At 41.6% G+C, this 20,090-nt stretch overlaps 1 pseudogene across 1 annotated transcript; it reads left to right on the top strand.

Annotated features, from left to right (window-relative positions):
• Window positions 1-6,390: 6,390 nt before the first annotated feature.
• LOC311518714 (trace amine-associated receptor 4 pseudogene) lies at window positions 6,391-7,434 on the top strand (annotated as a pseudogene). The gene has a single exon. The product of its transcript is annotated as a trace amine-associated receptor 4 pseudogene (transcript).
• The last annotated feature ends 12,656 nt before the right edge of the window (window positions 7,435-20,090 follow it).

Here is a 20,090-nt window from a genome sequence, read left to right as displayed (position 1 = left end):
CTTTCAGCGACTCCTAGGTGGGGGAGGCAGGGGGTCTCTGTGCGCCGCTTCCTGCAGGCGCCACCCCTGCAGCTCCCATTGGCCGCTGTTCCCAGCCAATGGGAGCTGCAGAGTTGGCGCTTGGGGCGGGGCAGCATGCAGAGACACCCCCTTCCCAGGGGCCACAGGGATATGTTGGCCGCTTCCGGGAGTGAAGCGGCATGGAGGGAGGGAGGCAGAGTGGGCAGGGAGCCACCTTAGCTCTGCTAGTGGCACGTCTCTGCACGCCTCTTGGAGAGAGGGGGGCAGCGGGTCTCCGTACGCTGCTCGGGGTGGGGGCAGCATCCAGAGCCACCTCCCCCCTGCCGCCAGAGGTGCACAGAGATGTGCCAGCAGCTGGCCGCTTCCAGGAGCAGCGTGGGGCCACCAGCCACGGCTTTCAGGCAGCCTGCCTGAGCCCTGCTGCGCCGCCAACTGGGACTCGGGGCAGGTTGTCAGATATTTGTCCTGCATTTTGGGAGCTCCTCTGTTGTTAGGGGCCCCATGCCACTGCACGGTTTGTTTCATGGTAAATCTGGTCCTGCATATTGGCACTGACATTACTAAGCAAAGGTGGCCTGCCATTGCTGCTATCTCCTGATTTCATCTGAATTGTTAATTACACAAGTTGCAGTTTTTTTCCTAGGCTAATCGGGTTTTCATATGTTCCAGTTGTGTTTTTTATTATGCACAGTAGCCTTAATTTGGCAGCTGTAGAGTTGTTAGGTCAATATGTGATTTTAAAAAATGAAAATACACTTCTCCAATCAATGCTGGGTATGTAGGTGGGTATTTACAGTCAAATGTTTTCCCCATTTGCCTATGTGGCACAGGCAGATCAACAGCGCATGACTGCATTGTGTAGGAGTGTCCACCATTCATGTAGAGGGTGGCATTTCCTGCCAAATCATTCATTTCCTTCCTTTCCATCATTGTCTGGTATCAGGTGGATAGTGTCAGGAACTCAGCTGCCTCCCGGCTTGCTCGCCTAGCAACCCAATAAACTCTCACTAAGTGATTGTGCTCCCCAGCTGGTCAGCAGGAACAACAGATCACCATTTTAACCCTGGAGTAACAGCAGCACAGTGATGGCTGAGTGTGTTCCATGCCTGTAGCTGTGTCAGACTTGCTTATTGTCCAGCCCTTGCACCAACCTCTGCCGGCTTCTGCGTCAGTTCTCGTCCCTGCCTACCTATGAACTTCTGATCCTTGGCTTGTCTCCTGACCAGGCCTCCAGTTCTGTCCTCTAATTCTGTTCCAAACACTAGGCCGGACCCTTGCTCTGACCACTAGGTCGCACCACCTGCACTTCAGTGTATGCCAGATATTCTTTTGAATTACTACTTTGGATCACAAGCATTTCCCACCCCTACCCCCCAACTCCCCGTTGGTGTAAATAAATCCACTACAGAAATAGTCTTAGTCATACACAATCCTGACACACAAAAATAATTGTTCATAACCTTCTACGTGTGCCCAACGCATCAGCATATTTCTTCCATGAGCCATGTTGTGCCTGATAGTCTGATGACCTCTATGTGTCGTGTCCTGAAATCATGTTTAGCAAAGAGGTATTATGATTTTACTCTGGCTCTGAAATGGACATTTCCTCTAAAAAGGATCATTCAGGTTTCCTCTTATTTATGGCTGGCACATGTTATTGCATAGTTTTTATTTGGTGATCCATATATCTGCTGTACATGTTTTGGGCTGCTTGACCACATTGTGAAGAGCAGCCATTTTCACCCTCCAAGAATTGCCATCTCTGCCCTGGTTACTCCCTTTGTCATTTAGCCAGAAGCTATATGCTCAGCAGCTCACACTTCTGCTTAATACAACATTTCTCCCACCCTACTGCTCCCCCATTAATAATAATATTAGTATTAATAACTTTGGTTTAAAAATTTGGAATCACCCTAAAACCTAATGTGACCCAAAATCTTGAGTTATTTTGGGCCAGTTCTCAAAGCCTTTCGGAGCCTTTTGTCACTGTTGGCCTGCTGACACCTCTCCTCTGTATTGCTCCTACTTCCAGTTTTTGATAACAGCAGATTTGGAGATTTCTCCCTTACTTTCCTCCCTTGGTTATGTAATGTAAAGGCTAAGATATGTTCCGCCCATTTTTACTTGCGTTTATCTGTGGAACCTAGAGATCTCTCAGACAGGTTAGGGTCCCATCAACACTAGAAAATAAGGGGTTTCCCCCATGGAAAATATCAGTGAAAGTGAAAAATCATTCATTTTGGTTGCAAAATGCTTGTGGTTTTTGCCACTCTAACGCCTCCTGGGGGCTCTAGTTCAAGTGCCTCAGGCCCCATTCTCCTCTATGGGCTGCGCTCCCTGGTTGGACTGTATCTTCTGTGATGTGCCACAGTCTCCCCTTTGGCTGAGTGGCGGTTAAATAGCATGAGAGTTCCATGGTGATGGTGCATTATGGGAGATGAAGTCTGGCTGTGGAGAATTGGAGTGGCGTGTGGAGAGAGGAGAACCGGAGTGCCAGACACTGGAATTACAATTCCCATGAGGTACTGTGGCAGCATTTCAGAACTGAAATATTTTGGCTTGTGGCCGTTCAGTTTTTAGATGAGAAATTGAAAATTTCCACTGAAAACAGACACTTATTGCACACCCAAACACACACACACAGACACAAAAGTGTTTAGCCAAAACCCCAGTTTTCTAATAAAAAACTGTTTTGACAGAACATTTCCAACCAGCCCTACTGAGCAGAGTAAATGACAGTCTGTGTCCCATAAACTTTCTAAGGTAAAAGACCTTCCATGGCTTTATATTTAACATATTGAAGCAGAGGCAAAGTTCATCCTCCCATTTCCAATAGGGCTGTGAACCAAATCAAATAATTTCCTCACTGGGTTGTTTGAGCATAATTTTTTTCAGTTGCAGCAGCAGAATGAAGAGTTACAGAGTAAATCTGCCAAAGGAAAGACACATAGGAGACTAGTGAACTCCTCAGAGACAGCTACAGGTCTTCTCTGCTGTATATATACTAGCAGCAACCCAGTTAATCTAATAAAAAAAGAGGAAAAAATTCAAATGCATTTTTATTGAGTTTTGCCACAAATGAGTCATATGGAGAAAAAATAATCAAATGAGCTTTGCAATTTAATAAGAAAAAGAAGATTTATACACACTTTACAGGTAAGCTGTAAAACTATTCATTGTTTGAATCAGAAGATTTTTCTAACTGAAATAATAGACTAGAAACAAAAGCAAAAATCTCAGCCAAAAATGTTTTCAGTGAAGAGATGAACTATAGTGAGAGGTCAGGTAAAAACATCTTCTACTCCAATGTAATGATGTAACCAACTGCATTTTGTAAAATACTAGAAGAACTGCAATTTATTTGATTTTCCAGTCTTAATAGTGGAATTACTGTATGACAAAGAGTTTCCTAATTATTCTTTCAGAGGAAATGTTTGTCTCTGTATCATAAAAATAATTTGAACCACTAAGTAAAATAAAGAAGTCAACTGAATCTGAAAAGGTCTGGCAAGATCATTCAGAAACTGACTAAAGAAGGACAGATGGATCATCTTCAAGAACTTATGCTACACCAGTGACAGATAGAACATCAGTAAATGGTGTTAATGAGCTGATAATTACCAATGTGAGGACTGCAGGGCTGGGCTAGAAATGCTGTTTTTCATGAGATTGCAGTCTCTTACTGAGCACACACACACTGTGCTATTTCTTATGCATGTTAATGTCATATATTCTTTCGAAGTATTAAAGCACAATAATACACTAATATAAAATCCTTTCCTGCAAATACTCTTATTCACTTGTGGATAGACTTATTGATTTCAGTGGTGCTGCTTGTGGGAGAAAAGTTATACACATGCTTCTATGCATGTAGGAATACAATTTACTAGACATAATGTCCAATATTTCTTCCACCAAAGTCACTGTTAAAGTGCTCAATGAATTTAATGGGGTAAGGATATAGCCTAATATAAATCTGATATTTTCTAAATCTTTGGTGTCAAAAGTAGAGAGAAGAAAGACTACACAAAATTAAGCATATATACAGCATAATTGGCTTTGCTTTCATATTAGAGGATTATTTATATAAGATAAAGAACCCTACTATAATAACACTACATTTTGATATCAGCCTGGCATACCTGTTTTAAACCTGTACTATGTTTATAATGGTAAATGTTCATATTCTTATCATGCAATGGAGTTTCCAAAGGATTTTAGAAAAGTATGCCAGAAAGCTTTAATGTACTCTGTTGTACAGAAATAGCTTTATATGAACCTGACAAGCTGGGAAAAAGAAAAGAAAAACAGGAATAGGTGAGGGACAAATAAAGGGGATAGATAACATAGGAGAAGGGATATGGACCTATAGAATTGAAAGGAGGAAGAAATGGGGCTTGCAGAGGGGATAGTTGATTTGATTAAAATCTGTATTCTATTGAAGAATGAGCCCCTGAAGTGTACATAATCTAAGTATCTAATTAAATTTGGGGATCTTGTAGCATGAGAAAACCCCAAAACTTGAGTCTTCTGGTTTATGATGTTGCTATTGTTGGAATTACTGGGGAAATACAATTCCTTAGGTTACTACTGTGAAATAATGTTAATTAAACTCCCAAAAGCTAATGACATATACATAGCATGTGTGTACATTTATGTATATGTGCGTATGCATGCACACACTAGCATATACGATGTACCTTCTCAGGCCATAGTGGCCACCTTCAAACTCCATCACTTTTATTCTATTAGAGTAGAACCTTAGAGGTACGAACACCTGAGTTACGAACTGACCAGTCAACTACACACCTCATTTGGAACCAATAGTATATAATCTGATACTAGAGAGGGGAAAAAAGCAAATACTATACAGTACAGTACTGTGTTAAACCTAAACTCCTAAAAAATAAAGGGAAAGTTTTCAAATAGGAATTTGACAAGGTAAAGAAACGGTTTTAGTGCTTGTTTCATTTAAATAAAGAAGGTTAAAAGCAGCATTTTTCTTCTGCATAGTAAAGTTTCAAAGCTGTATTAAGTCAATGTTCAGTTGTAAACTTTTGAAAGAACAACCATAATGTTTTGCTCTGAGCTACGCACATTTCAGAGTTATGAACAACCTCCGTTCCCGAGGTGTTCGTTAACTCTGAGATTCTACTGTATACACTAGGAATTGTGTAGCAGTTTGCTGGCATAAGGAATAGCATGTAGAGGAGAGTGTGCAGACTGTAATGTGACAAATATGGTTTCTTCCTCTTACACATGTATATTTGTAATAGTAAATACTGGTTAAATAAAAACAGAGTATTAAATAACAATTATCCATAATACACGTGTGATACAGTTCACTAAACTGGTGGGTTTTTACCTTTTTTCAAATCTTTCAGTGCTTTGAGGCACAGATTGTTCAGCACACGTGAATGACTCCTCAGCACTATGCGATTATATTTCTCTTAATCCTAGCCAAGTATGTGTTGAGGGTATGCACCTCAGTGGATTAATATTACAAAGAGAAACTTGTCTGCAAGTATTCACTCAGTGACCTATTGGCAAGGATGCTAAATAAGGAAGGTGTCAGTGAGTTTTCACTCTTTTACCTTGAGGTCTGGGCACCTTGACGAAGTGTTGCACGTTAAAATCATAGAATATCAGGGCTGGAAGGGACCACAGAAGGTCATGTAGTTTAACCCCCTACTCAAAGCAGAACCAATCCCCAAGTTTTGGCCCACATCCCTAAATGGTCCCCTCAAGGATTGAGCTCATAACCCTGGGTTTAGCAGGCCAATGCTCAAACCACTGAGCTATGCCTGCCCCCTCTTTATAGCATCAACCATTTTGAGTTCTCTGATGCTGTAATGTCTCTCGTGAAAGTATGGTCAGTACTTTCAGGAACAAAGATCTCTGAGGAGAGCTGTGCAAATCAGGTGAGTATCACATGTTTGAGGCTTTCATTTTGCAAACCTCTCATCATAGTGCTTATAGTGTTGAATGTAAACTCCTTAGCAAAAATATCCAATATTACTTAGAGTTTTTGAGCACATTAAGATTCAAAAGTATTTAGGAAATGGTTCAGCCCATTTTTTTAATTTTATTTTAATTTTTTTGGTTATCAGTGGGCCAAATTCTGCTATCTCTTATATTGGTGTAAGTCTGGAATAACTCCTCTAAAGTAAATGAGAATTGTTCTGAATTGATGTTTTTGCAACTGAGAGTAGAATTAGGGCCATTATTTTTAAGTGTTAATCAACTAATGTGAAACACAGGTCCTCAGATGTTGCTACTGTTCATGTCACTTTGTTTATTTTTCCTTTTTCCCCAGGACTGGCTGTATTGTAATACTTTGGAAAAAGTTACTGTCGTTGATCCCAAATCATGAATTCATCCCCCCTCTGGAGTCCACAGAATGTGCAGTATTGCTTTGACTTTGTTAACAATTCATGTCCTAGAAATGTAAGGTCTACAATCGCTCTTTGGGCTATGTACAGCTTCATGGTGGGAGCAATAGTGCTCACAATGGGTGGAAATATGCTTGTGATCATTTCCATCGCTCATTTCAAACAGCTTCACTCTCCAACCAACTTCCTGATCTGCTCCATGGCAACTACAGACTTTTTGCTTAGTTTCATGGTTATGCCCTACAGTATGATCAGGTCTGTTGAGTCATGCTGGTATTTTGGAGACCTCTTCTGCAAACTCCATACTTGTTGTGATATAATGCTCTGTACCACCTCTATTTTCCATCTGTGTTTTATCTCCGTTGACCGTTACTACGCAGTATGTGACCCACTGCATTATGTTACCAAAATAACTGTCCCTGTGATAGGACTGTTTTTACTAATTAGCTGGTCTGTCCCATTCTTATTTGCCTTTGGCCTAGTTTTCTCAGAGTTGAATATTGAGGGCATTGAAGAATATGTGGCTTCCACTAATTGCAGTGGTTTCTGTGCCTTCATATTTAACAAGCTTTGGGGAGTGCTGGGTTCTCTTATAGCCTTCTTTTTCCCAGGCACAGTGATGGTGGGGATTTATGTCCACATATTTACAGTGGCAAGAAAACATGCAAGACAAATGGATAAAATCCCAAGTACAATAAAATATGCCTCTGCAATGACAAACAAAATCTCCACAAAAAAAGAGAGCAAAGCAACTAAAACTTTAAGTATAGTCATGGGGGTGTTTCTGTTTTGTTGGCTGCCTTTCTTTATTCTTACGATAGCTGATCCTTTTATTAACTTCTCAACACCTGAAGACTTGTACATTGCCTTCCTCTGGCTGGGATACTTCAATTCTACTTGTAATCCAATCATTTATGGTTTATTTTATTCTTGGTTTCGCAAAGCATTTAAAATGATTGTGACTGGTACAATCTTCAGACCAGATTCCTCTATTCTTACTTTATTTCCTGCAAATACGTAGTTAGCCAGGTAGTTAGCAGTTGCCCACCACTGCTCTATTGGTAAACTATACAGTACATTCTATCCAGCTATTTTCCAGTGATCATTTTGACAGCTTCACTACAATATTATTTCTCTCCAAGTACCAGTTTGAGCCTCCAAGTGCACTGTTTTAGCATTAATTTGTTATCTAGTTGCCCATGTTTGAAAATAGATGCCACCCTTACTCTAGTTCTCAGCATGAATAAGGGTAACAGAACTAAGCCCAAAATCTTTTCTCTGGCTGAAAAACTGATCTTTATCTACATACAAGCTACCCAAGCCAGTCTCATGCACGCCAATGAATGAGTAATTAAGTCTCTGGCGGAAAAGTGTTCTGAATGTTCACTGATTCAGTGTTCGGTTTGCGTTGTAGCTGCTGAGCAATCACCTCTGTCTCCATGCATTACCAAAGTAGCCGAGATCAGCTGAGAACCGTATGAGTCCCAAAAAAGATGTGTGGGCTCGGAGGATGCCATGGGATGTTGTGAAAGGCCAAAATTATCACTGGGTTCAAAAAAAGAACTAGATATGTTCCTGGGGGGACATGTCCATCTATGGTTATTAGCCAGTATGGGCAAGGATGCATCCTGATGCTCTGAGTGTCCCTAGCCTCTGGCTCCTGTCGGTGGGACAAAGAAGATCTCTTGTGGTGATGGGCTAGCGCTAATTCATATTTGTCACATTTGTCACATTAATTTTGTACTGCTTATGAAATTATGAACCTTCATCCAGAGACAACAATGATAAGATAAAGTTTAAAAACTGGGAATAAATAAAAAACTGATAAAATGTCTTGTACTGAAGGCCCTACTTAATTTGCGATAATGCGGAAATTGCAGAACCTGCAATATTAGGTTTCCCCTGCAATTTTATCAGCCACTGGGGGCTGACAGCGGGAGCCTAGGGCTGCTGATAGCCCCACTGTGAGCCCCCAGAGGCTGGTGACGAGGGTTCCCATTGTCAGCTCCGTGCATGTCAAGGCTCCTGTATCTCCATTCTCCAGAACATCCCCTTCTTTTCCCTGACACGCCCCCTGACCCTGGGAGCCGGGAAGGAATGAAGTGAGTCTGGTTATACTGGCCTTTGTATACTTAGACATGTAGGGCTTGATTAGAGATAAGAGCCACAGAGAGTTAGCTGTAGCTCCCCAATGTGAAATTGCCCATCTCCAATGCAAGTTATTTCTGTACAGCGATATTAATGGATTGGACATAATGGCTTCCTCTCCTTAGGCCGGGCACTGTGGGGTGGGAGCAGTTGATGCAGGAGGCAGTTGTGCTACCCCTGCCAGCTTTATGCCAATGCAAAATTTCCTTGTTGAAAGGGAACTCTAGGCTGCCAAGCTCCATAGGCTCAAAGGCCACTTCGTGCTGCTTCCACTTATGGAGGACAAAGCAGACTGGAGAATCTGGTCTTCTAGTCCTTGTTATTCAGGAACTCTACCATTCTGCCCTTCATGTGCCATGCCATGCAGCATGGTAGCGTCTTCTTTTTTCCCAGATTCAAAGTGATTTTTAAAAATAATTTCAGGGTTTAGTTTATATAGGGGGTGCGATTTGACAGATGCTTAAACAATGTTTTAAAAGATCCTGAACACTGTGCAGGACATCAGACAGAGCTCAGGGGATAGACTTACAGAAGCTGTTTTTGTTTGAGCGTTCCCATGTGAGATTCATGTTCAGTCAGCAGCAAAATGCAGCAGAACAGCAAAGGGAATGAGTGAGCTCTGGGGAGAGGATATAATGGGTGTCTCATTAACATGATCTTAAACACCCATAATTAGTGTGACTCTTCTTAGGAACTTTTTGACTAAAGCTGTTTCAGATAGAACTCTTTGTTAAATTTTGGCTCCCAAATAGTAGATAGAATGTGTACATTCTTATTATACAGTAAGGCCTTGAGTCCCAAGAATTGCCTGTAAAGGAAAGAGAGTGCTGCATGACAATCTGTCTCCCATATCTTTTGTATTTCCTCTGCTGGTCAGATTTCTGCAGTGTTCGTATAGCAGGTTGCATCCATAGCTTATGTGGAAGCTAACAGGCAATGCCAGTGCACTCATAGGCACCAACTTCCTCTCTCCCCCAGGGGGTGCTCGACCCCCCCTCCACCCCAAGCCCTCCCCCACTCCTCCCCTTCCCCCAAACCCCCACCCTCACCCTTCCTCTTCCCATCTCTGCTCCACCCCTGCCCTGCCTCTTCCCCACCTCTTTCTGCCCCCTACCCCAAGCATGCCCCAACCCCACTCCTCCTCCCCCCTCCCCGTTGCTCCTGCATGCCGGTGAACAGCAGATCATGGTGGGCGGGAAGCACTGGGAGGGAGGTGGAGGAGTGGATCAGCGGGGCCGCCAGCAAGCGAGAAGCGCTGGAGGGAGCAGGGGACGCAGGCTGCCAGTGGATGCTAAGCACCTGCTAATTTTTTTCCATGGGTGCTCCAGCCATGGAGATCCATGGAGTCGGAGCCTATGAGTGGACGACTACCTCCTCCACTCCCTGCTTGCGGATTGTTAAACAGTCAAATAGCACTGTTTAAACATACACAACTAAATTATCAACAGAGGGTGCATTGAAAGTGCGGGCAAAAAAATGCCCATGGATGCAATGCACTCACAACCTCTGCCCCTCCCCCATTTGCTCAATTAAGTGGCTATTTGCATACATAGGTCAGGTGACGGCAAATCCATGGGCATGATATTGCAAAAATTGTGTCATGCTCTGTTCGGTATTGTGCAGGAGGGTGCACATTTTTGTGGGTGCAGCAGCTGAGTCACTCTTTGCAAAACTGACACAAAATGTGCCATATTGACTGCACTGGAATTCAGTTGCCTCTGTTTACTCAAGCAAATAAAAAATATATATAAGACATGTGTAGTCCAAGTCTCGCCTTTTCCAGAACATAATGCACAGCTCCTCTTTTGTGAAAACCTTCTCTCCCTGGTTAGATGGTTTCTTGTCACGTGGCCTATAATAAATGAAGTGGGGTCAGGGGGTCGGGGTAGCTCCCTTTGATGGACACTCAGCTAGCCAGTTAGCTGTAAAACCCCTTTGCGGAGCTGTTCTCTACTTGCTTTACCTGTAAAGAGTTGAAAAGTCTTCCAGGTAAAGAAAAAAAAAGTGGGCACCTGACCAAAAGGGCCAATGGGAAGGCTAGAACTTTTTAAAATGGGGAAAGAAACTTTCCCTGTGTCTGTTGTTCTCTCTGGGCTGAAGAGATGGGCAGCAGGAATGCTGTGTAAAGTTTGACCCAGATATGAAAACCATCAGATCATATCTAGAACTCCTTTTAACAACCCAAACATGTATGTAAATTAGGAATGTTTAGGAAGATGCAATTAGGTTTATTTCTGTTTATTTTTTAAGGCTTGTGGACTCCTCTGTGTTAACCCCAGGTGCTTTTGCTTGCTTGTAACCTTTAAGATGACCACCAAGAAAACTATTTTGGATGCTTAATTTTTGGAATTGCTCTTTTAAAATCTAGCAAAACCCTAAGTTCCAGATGTATTTTCTTCCTTTTTGTTTTTAATAAAATTTACCTTTTTTAAGAACAGGATTGGATTTTTGATGTCCTAAGAGGTTTGTGCATGTCGTTTGATTAGCTGGTAGCAACAGCTCATTTCCTTTGTTTTCTTTCTCAGCTCTTCCCCGGGGGGAGGGTGTGTGTGAAAGGGCTTGAGGGTACCCCACAAGAAGGAATTCCCAAGTGCTCCTTCCTGGGTCCAAGGGGGTTTTTTGCATTTGGGTGGTGGCAGCATTTACCAAGCCAAGGTCAGAGAAAAGCTATAACCTTGGTAGTTTAATACAAGCCTGGAGTAGCAAGTATTAATTTTTTTTCTTTACCTGGGGGTCTTTTTAACTCTTTACAGGTAAAGCAAGTAGAGAACAGCTACCAAGAGGGATTTTACAGCTACCTGGCTGGCTGGGGTCCATCAAAGGGAGCTCCCCCCTCCAGCCCCCACCACACACACTTCATTTATCACATGGCCAGCAGATGATAAGGAAGCAGAGAGAGAGAGAGACAGAAAGAAAATGTGTGTGGGGGGGAAGAAAACCCTAAATGTATAATGGTGAAATGGAGAACTGAAGTTGCTTTGGACAATTAAGACCTATCTATAGTTTTTAAATTTTCTACCTAAATACAATGGTGACGAACACTTTAGAAATATCATAGATAGATAACATGAAGGATCCCGAGCCTCAAAACCAGGTCCATGGGTCCCCAGCCAGTACGCAGACTGTGGTCACAACCCACCAGCTTATCAAAGCAATTGAGAAGAGGGCCAGCCAAGGTTTAGCTCACAAAAAGTCCCACCCAAAATTCTCCTAAACTAGGGGAGATATCTTCTGATTGGCTGGGAAGCAATACTTAATGCAGAAAGAGGCACAGTAATTTGTATAAGCAACTAAGGGATTCACTTGCTGGCTGCTATTACAGACTCTGCCTACCTGCCTGACTCTTAAGCCCTTTCTTCCTGCCTGTTCCTGGTTCCTTTTCTCCTTATCCCTAACCCCCTTCAGCTCCTGGTTCCTGCTTTCTTGCTTCACTCCATGTCCCCACTCTTATGCCCTACCCCTGACGATGGCTTCAACCCGAGGCTTGACTCCTGACTTTGATGAACCATCAATAAAAGTTCATGATAGGGCCCTCTTATCCTCCGGGCCAGTGGACATAGAAACAGTTCTTCTCCAGGTTGTTATCCAAGAGCACTGAGAGATGCTATAGTTCGATGCCATCCATTCCCTACACTTCCCTCTGATTCTGGGTATTTCTTGGCTGGCCCTCTACAACCCTCTTATCAGCTGGTGTGAACTAAGCTAAATTTCAGCGCTTAAGTTCTGTCAAACTACAGTGACTACAAAGATGTCTTTAGAAAAAATCCACAGACACCTTGCCCCAGCACAGGGACTATGATTGCCCAATCAAACTACAACCGGGGAAAACATTCCACTCAGCATATATTTGCCATGTCTGAATGTGAACCTAGCTGCACTGGGCACCTACCTTCAGGAGAACCTACCCAACAGTTTTATTCATAAGCCCAGTTTGCTTTCCAAGGCATTACTCCTCTTTATTAAAAAGAAAGATGGAAGCCTTGGACTGTATGTAGACTATTGGGCCATGAAGCAGGTCACCATGAGAAACCAATACCTGTTACCGAACGCTTTCCAAATGCATTATGATCACTTTGACTATCTCATGATGCTCTTTCATTTGACAAACACACCCATGACATTCCAAGGTTTTATTAATGATGTACTACAGGACATTATGGACCAATATATGATAGCATACCTGGATGACATATTTATTTTTCCAGACAGTACCAAACAACACAACCTGGATGTCCATTCAGTCCTGAAGAGGCTACATCAACATGGCCTCTAGGCTAAGTTTAAAAAAATGCGTCTTTGATCAGTCTGTCATAGAATCCTAGGGTTCATCGTGTCTCCTACTAGTATCTCAATGGACTCACATAAGATAAAGACCTCCTCTAGTGGGAAGTACTGTGGAATGATCATGAACTACAATGTTTCCTGGGGCTGATGAACTTTTATCAGTGGTTCATCCCAAAATTCTTGGAGTGGATCACCCCTCTCACTGCCCTGCTCCACAAAAACACCAGGTTCCTATGATCTCTCAAGGCCCATCAGGTCTTGAGCAATTAATACTCACATTTATCACTGTTGGTCCATCCCAACACCATGCAAGTCATCGCTGAAGCAGATGTTTCCAACTTGGTGATCAAAGCAGTGTTATCCCAAAAGGCACAGTCCTCAACAATTGCTATATCCATAAGCCTTCTATTCCAGAAAACTCACATATGTAGAGCAAAATTATGAAATTTTGGACAAAAATCTCCTGGCAATTAAAAAGGCCTTCAAAGAGTGGTGCCACCATCTAAAAGGGACCCATCCAGGTGTACACCAACCATAAGAACTTTGAATATATATGTTTGAATATGAACTTTGTGCCAAGACCACAACCAGTAACAACTGTAGTAGCCATTATTCCTTTTGTGCTTTGGTTTTGTGATCTCCCATCATTCCCATCTCCCATCATCAAAAAAGCAGGGCTGGCACATTCTCCCAGAAGGGCAAATATTACACTGGCCTAATGACTTGAACCTTAAAACCTCCTGCATCGATAGCCTCATAATGTAATGGGTGCGTCTCCCCGCCAGGATCTGGTCATCCTCATACGATCAGCTTTGGACAATGGGATCCTTCCTGACGAGCAGGAAGCCATAAGTAAGGAACCCCACAATGTCCAAGATAGGGTAACCTATGTATAAGGACATATATATGTTCCCCTACCAGGCCTCCAAGGTCTGCAACCCTACAAATATATTATGACTCTCACCAGGCAGTTTGGCTGCTTTAAAGCTCAGCTCCTAGTCTCTCATGCCTTCTGGTGGCCTCATATTCAGGCCTCGTTGCAGGCCTATGTGGCCTCTTGCAATGTATGTGCTGACTCCAGTGTGCCACACAATAAACACTTCAGACTTTTGCAATCCCTCAGGATATTTTTGATGCTTCATAAACCTGCACCAGAATGACTGGTCCTTGCTTCTAGCTCAGGCAGAGTTTGAATACAATGGTTTGCGTACAAAGTTTGTGTACAAAGCAAAATACACGTCTATGGGGCAAAGCCCTTTTATTTCAAACTATGGGTTCTCCCCTTAGTTCTACCCAGAGCTACCCATACCTTCCCACAACCCAGCAGCTCTAGACTAGACACAACAGACATGTCAAACCCAAGATAACCTAAAAGTTCATCTGGAGGATGCCAAGAACAGCTACAAACCATGTGTGGGTCATCAACGACAGGAGGAGTCCACATTTTTGGTAAGCCAGAAGGTCTGATACTTGAAAAACCTACAGAAGAACAGGCTGTTTCATAAATTTGGTTATCAATCCCTTGGCCACTATTGAATTTCCTGGCAAATTAATCCAGTTACCTTTGAACACAAATTACTTCATTCTCTCCAAATACACCCAGTTTTCCATGTATCACTCCTGAAGCTCCACATTCCCTCACCACTCCCAAACACCATCCCACCCTCCGCTGGTGTGTTTTTAAGACCATGGTGAGTATATTGTCCATGAGATCTTCAATGCCAGAATCAGGCAAAGTAGACGCTGGTATCTTGTAGACTGGGAAGGCTACAATCCTGAAGAGTGCTCCTGAGAACAGGCGCAAAGATCCAGGCTGCTTACCTGGTAAAAGCTTTCCTCAAAAAACACCATGGAAAACCCAGACCACTGCCCACATATGTGAAGAGGAAGGTGTGATGTAAAAGATTGCAAGCTTTGAACCCCAGTGCTCAGACCATGGCCGCCACCCAGCTCCTCACCTGAACCAGTGGAGAAGTCCAATCAAGCTGTAGCTCACAAAAGCCTTGTCCACAAAGCTCATGACTGGGGGAGTCATCCAGCCCCACTGATTGGCTGGGACACACTACTTAAACCATAAACAGGCCCAGGAAGTTGTCTGAGAAACTGGGTGGATCCATGGATGGCTGCTACTATGGACTCTGTATACTTGCCTGGTTCCTAAGCCCTGCTGTCCAACCTGGTTCTTGCCTCCTTATCCCACTTCTGCATCTGTTCCTGGTTTCTCCTTTCCTGCCTTGCTCCACATCCCTGTTTCTACATCTTACTCCTTCTTCGACCCCTGGCTTGACTCCTCACTCTGACTCCAGTTCTCATCTTTGATATGACTCCTGATTCCATCTCTGGATCTGACCTTTGGGTTGGCATCTGACTCTGACCAAGGTTACAGGCTCCTGATTCTAACTATTAGAACTGTCCATGCCGTAGTCCCTACAGATAAATAGCTAGACAGGATCATTATTCTGATGTAGATACATTCATACTTGGAATTGGAAAGAGACCTTGAATTCATTTTATATTAAAACCTAGAAGAATATGAAGATGGTGAAGATGACAAAACAACAAAGATAGATAGATACTATATTAGTAATCTGATGAGCTATCCAATGCCCATAAAAACCTTTGATATTCTAACTATAATCTCTCTCTATCTATCTATTTATCTACGTTTTTTTGATAAACACACACAAAAATGTCCAGTGTTTGGATTGACATTGTAGCAACCTTTTTGTCTGGAAGTTTGTAAAGTTATGTAAAATTCACCATTTTTTCTCTATACATTTCTTATACAGGACAGAAGTTTTCATAATGTTGCTAAAACACAACTGGAACACTTCAAAAGCCATTGAAAAAATTGTAAGGCCTTGGCCTTGTAGTTTTTATTAAGAAAGTTTTGCGGAAGGTTTTTTTCCACTCGTGGTAGAGGACCTGGCATCACTTCTGGAGTTCTGCCAGGGAATGTGTGTACCAGTTGAGAAAGATAAGAACTGGCTCCAACTTTAGTGTAATCGCCTCTTAAAGATCCACATAAAAGGTGTGCCTTCCATCTTTGCCATGGCAAACTCTCTGCAGCATCTCCACACTTCCTTTCCCACTTTTGTTTGCTCTGGCACAGTGCACTTGAAAAACACTTTGGAGGAGCAGAGGGAATGAGAGGCAAGGGAACATCAAGGGAGTGGGAGACGGATTCTGGTGAAGAAAGGCCATGTGCAATTGAAGATGTGTTAGTGAGGGGAATAAAAGTAGGGAGGAAGAGTGGCAAAGATCTTGTTTAGGGAGCACATAAAGAACCTAGAGCTGAAGGTCAAGGAAGCAGCTATTGTGAGGAGAGTTCTGCCCTCTGATTCTGTTCCAATCACTAGGCCAGATTCCCCCACCACAACTCTCCCTTGGTGATAAATTAATCCACTACGGAAATAGTCTTATTCATACACAATCTCTATACACAAAAAATAACTGTTCATAACCTTCTATGTGTGCTGAACACATCAGCTTATTTCATCCCTGAGCCATGTTGTGCCTGATAGTCTGACAACATTGTTCGGAAATCATGACTCCTGCTCTGCCCATCCCAGCAGTGACTGGTGCTGTCTGGAGTTCCAACGATTTTTGTTCAGACAAATGCACTATTCATTAACCTTCCTTATTCTGACATATTATAGCTGAATGATGTAGTAACTCACCAATCCCTGTAGATTTATACAATGCCTGCTTATGGCAAGGATATATCATTTTCACCTGTAAATGCCTGTGTATGGTTTGTATGATCCTCTCACAGCATGAACTGTTCTGGATTGGTATTTTATATACCCTTCTGGAGTCCACAGATAAACGCAAGAAAAAATCGGCAGCACGTATCAGCCTTTCTGTTACATATCAGGATAGAAGAAAATGAAAGAACACCCAAGCAATCTAAATGCCTGAGGTATGAATCCTTGGCTGAAAATATCACAAAAACAAGTTTTCTTTTGAGATATGTGTTACTTACTGTTCTGAGTTCTAATTCAGCAGAACAACTTAAGTGTTTGTTTAACTCAGTAGAACCTAACCATGTGTTCAAAGTGAAGTACATGCTTTAGTGCTTCGCTCAGTAGGGATGGTCTCCTGAAGTGAGGCCTTGGATAGAGATAGGGATAAAGTGAGAACAGTTTGCCTTGTGGTATTTCACTACCTGTATGTCTAGTTGTGGCTTGAATTTAGATATGCAGAGACACATGGTGAGAACGATCATTCAAGACCCTTCATAATTTTTAGGGGGTTGAAATGGTCGAAGACCGAGGTGTGGAAGTGGAAAAAGGAGAACGAGACGCTTATAATTTCTAGCATATTTTGCCCATCCCTAAATGTAACTGACCATCTTTGAATTCCCTTTCTCTTATGAGGCATTCCCCTATATTAGAAGTCATTTAAGTAGTTCCTTTTTTCATTTATCTCGAGACTTAATTATTATAATTTAACATCTACATTGCAATAGAACATAGAGACCTCAGACAGGTTAGGGTCCCATCAGCACTAGAAAATAAGGGTTTTCCCCTATGGAAAATATCAAGGAAAATGAAAAATCATTAATTTGGGCTGGAAAATGTTTGTGGTTTTTTTGCCACTCTAATGCCTCCTGGGGGCTCTAGTTCAAGTGCCTCAGGCCCCATTCTCCTCTATGGGCTGCGCTCCCTGGTTGGACTGTATCTTCTGTGATGTGCCACAGTCTCCCCTTTGGCTGAGTGGCGGTTAAATAGCATGAGAGTTCCATGGTGATGGTGCATTATGGGAGATGAAGTCTGGCTGTGGAGAATTGGAGTGGCGTGTGGAGAGAGGAGAAGTGGAGTGTCAGGCACTGACAGCATTTCAGAACTGAAATATTTTGGACTTGGGATGAAATATTTTGGCTTGTGGCCATTAACTTTTTGGATGAGAAATTGAAAATTTCCACTGAAAACAGGCATTTATTGCAAAAAATATGTCTTTAGCCAAAAACCCAATTTTCCAACAAAAAACAGTTTTGACAGATCATTTTCAATCAGCCCTACTTAGCAGAGTAAATGACAGCCCCTGTCCCATAAAGCTTATAAGGTATAATTTAAAAGACCTTCTATGGCTTTATATTTAACATATTTAAGTAGACGCAAAGTTCATCCTCCCAGTTCCAATAGGGCTGTGAACCAAATCAAATAATCTCCTCACTGGGTTGTTTATGCATAATTTTTTTCAGTTGCAGCAGCAGAATGAAGAGTCACAGAGTAAATCTGCCAAAGAAAAGACACGATAGGAGACTTGTGAACTCACCAGAGACAGCTACAGGTCTTCTCTGCTGTATATATACACTAGCAGTGACCCAGTTAATCTGATAAGAACAGAGGGAACATTTCAAATGCATTTTCATTGAAAATTGCCACACAGGAGTCTTACAAAGAAAAAAGCAAACAAACAAGCTTTGTGAGTTAATAAGAAAAAAAATTATACACATTTTATACATAAGCTCCAAAACTGTTCATTGATTTGGATCAGAAGATTTTCTAACTGAAATCAAAGACGAGAAACAAAAGCAAAAATCACAGCCAAAAACATTTTCAGTGAAGAGATGAATTATAGAGAGAGATCAGGTAAAAACATCTTTTACTCCTATGTAATGATGTAACCAACTGCATTTTGTAAAGTACTAGAAGAAATGCAATTTATTTGATTTTCCAGTCTCAATAACGGAATGACTGTAATGACAAAAAGTTTTCTCGTGATTCATTTAGAGCAAATGTTTGTCTCTGTATCACAAGAATAACTTGATCCACGATGTAGAATAAAGAAGTCAATTGAATCTTAAAATGTGTTGCAAGATCATTGAGCAACTGTCTAGAGATGATCAGCTGGATCATCATCAGTAATTTATGCTATTCCAATGACAGATAAAAACATCTGTAAATGGTATTAGTGAGCTGATAATTATCAATGTGAGGACCATAGGGCTGGCTAGAAATTTTGTTTTTCCTGAGATTGCAGTCTCTGAGAGTTTACTTTTACAAAATCTGTTGCTGAGCAAATGCTGTCCAATTTCTTATACATGTTAATGTCATATATCCTTTCAAAGTACTAAAGCAAGATAATATACTAAGATCCTTTCCTGAAAACACTCTTATTCACAGGTGGCTAGACCTATTGATTTCAGTAGTCCTGTTCATTGGAGTAAAGTTATACAGATGCTTAAATGCTTGTAGGAATAAACTTTATTAGACATAAGGTCTAATATTAATTCCATCAAAGTCATTTTTAAAACTCTCAATGACTTTAATGGGGTAAGGATTTGGCTTACAATAGATACGATACTTTCTATATCTTTGGTGTAAAAAGAAGAAAGGAGAAAGATCACAAAATGTTAAGCATACACACATTTTGGGGCATTCATACTATAGCGTTATTTATAAAAGAAACAGAGTATAATGAAGCTATATTTTGGTATCAGCCTGGCATACCTGTTGTAAACCTGCAATATGTTTATAATGGCAAATGTTCGTATTTTTATCATGCAATGGAGTTTCCAATAGATTTTAGAAAAGTATGCCAGAAAGCTTTCATGTACTCTTTGGTTCAGAAATAGCTTAATGAACCTGACAAGGTGGGAGAAATAAAAGAAAACCAGGAATAGGTGAGGGACAAATAAAGGGGATGATTGACACAGGAGAGGGTATATGGACCTATAGAATTGAAAGGAGGAAGAAATGAGACTTGCAGATGGGGCAGTTTGTTTGATTAAAATCTGTATTCTATTGAAGAATGAGTCCCTGATGTGTACATAATGTAAGCATCTAATTAAATTTGGAGACCTTGTAGCATGAGAAACCCCCAACAACTTGAGTCTTGTGGTTTATGATGTAGCCAGGAACTCTTGTTAGCATTACTGGGGCACTACAATTCCTAATTTTACCACTGTGAAATAATGTTGATTAAACTCCAGAACTCTAAGAACATATAGATAACATGTGTACATCTATATATATATGTGCCTGTGCACACATTATCACACATAGTCGCCACCTTCAAACTCCATCACTTTAATTCTATTACAGTAGAACCTCACAGTTACAAACACCAGAGTTACAAATTGCTCAGTCAATCACACACGTCATTTGGAACTAGAAGTACATAATCAGGAAGCAGAGACCAAAAAAAAAAGAGCAAATATTGTACAGTACAGTACTATGTTGCACATAAACTATTAAAAACTAAAAGGAAAGATTAAAAAAAGGATTTGACAAGGTA

The sequence above is a fragment of the Lepidochelys olivacea genome, assembly GCF_965140295.1.
Source record: "Lepidochelys olivacea isolate rLepOli2 genome assembly, chromosome: 3".
Taxonomy (NCBI): domain Eukaryota; kingdom Metazoa; phylum Chordata; order Testudines; family Cheloniidae; genus Lepidochelys; species Lepidochelys olivacea.
The sequence above is the reverse complement of the archived record's forward strand: the minus strand, read 5'-3'. Positions and strand labels throughout refer to the sequence as shown.